This window comes from Mastomys coucha, unplaced genomic scaffold (assembly GCF_008632895.1).
Source record: "Mastomys coucha isolate ucsf_1 unplaced genomic scaffold, UCSF_Mcou_1 pScaffold15, whole genome shotgun sequence".
NCBI classification, from domain to species: Eukaryota; Metazoa; Chordata; class Mammalia; order Rodentia; family Muridae; genus Mastomys; species Mastomys coucha.
Window position 1 is genome coordinate 71455804 of NW_022196897.1, and position 1325 is coordinate 71457128.

At 45.2% G+C, this 1325-nt stretch overlaps 1 protein-coding gene across 3 annotated transcripts in view; it reads left to right on the top strand.

The window, feature by feature from the left end:
- Slc43a3 (solute carrier family 43 member 3) overlaps window positions 1-1325 on the top strand; it is a 22066-nt gene that overhangs the window by 16601 nt on the left and 4140 nt on the right. The gene's annotated exons all lie outside the window — the stretch shown is intronic.

The window sequence follows — 1325 nt, forward strand, 5'->3', positions numbered from 1 at the left end:
AGAACTCACTATGACCAGGCTGGCCTTGAACTCACAAAGATGTGTGAGTTCTTCTTCCTCAGTGCTGAGGTTAAAGGCATATGCTACTGCATGGGTGGGTGGGTACATGTTGGAGTGTGCCTGCAAAGTTCAGAGGACAACTTGTGGGACTCAGTTTTCTCCTCCTACTGTGTGGATCCCAGCAATGGTATGCGGGTTGCCAGGCTGGTGACGGGCACCTTTACCTGCTGAGCCATCTCACAGGCTCTCACCATTCGTCTTCTTGTTTACATCCACCCACCTTTGGCCACTGGAAACTTTACTAGTCTAAAATGTGGGACCCTCAGACGTGGCTAAACTTTAGTCAGTATCCTTGCCATCTAGTGCCATGAAAGGTTTGGGTCTGTCTAACTGGGCGTGTCTCCTGCACCAAACTCGAAATTGGCTATTTCTCCAACCAGTCTTGGGTCTCTAGTGGAAAGCGATATTTAGAGTCTTCAGACTGGGTGTCCTCTCTCTCCTTGTATAGTCATCCTTTTTAAAATTAATTTTGAAAGTTTGCATGGCAGGTGGTGGGCTTCATTATGACATTTCTTACTTTCAGTATGTATGACAATGGCATTGTGTGTGTTCAATATGTACCATTCTTATTCATCCCTCTCTTCTACTGCTCCTCTGCACCCACAGCCTCCCTTCTGCTGGTCCCCATCTTTCCCCAGATAGTCTCCCTTCATGCCTGCATGTCACCCTCTCTTACAGTGGGTGTTTCTGCACTCCCATGGTCTCCTTTCTTTTCCTTCAGTGACCCTACATGCATACTCACATATGTACAAAGGCTATGCACATACACATGAGTCCAACTGGACACAGTTATGTTCATTGGTCTCATTTTTTGTTTGTTTGTTTGTTTCTGACATTTTGGGATTGCTTTGCTTGCTCTTTCCTCTTTGAATTTTGCTGAAAACACAAGTTAAGCAGTTACATTTCCTCAAAACCCAAACGGGGAATTGAGTTCCTCCCCTGCTTCTTGCTTTCCTTTATTTCCTCCTCTCCTTATTGTCTTTAAAATACAGCAATCACCTATGTAAACATATATATGTGCCCCTTGCTTAGATCAAGTCCAGAGCTTCATTCACACAGTTGTGCAGTTGTCTTTTCTATGATCCTGTCTTTATTCTGAGACCCTCCTCACCCCGATAACTGCTGCCCAGCTCTCTGTTATGTGGCTGGCTTGTACTTGGTACCAGGTGCCTCTGTTGGTGACAGAGATTGCTTTAGTCCTTTGCTATTACCAGTTCTGTAGAAACAATCATCATCATCATCATCAGCACCACCACCACCACCAC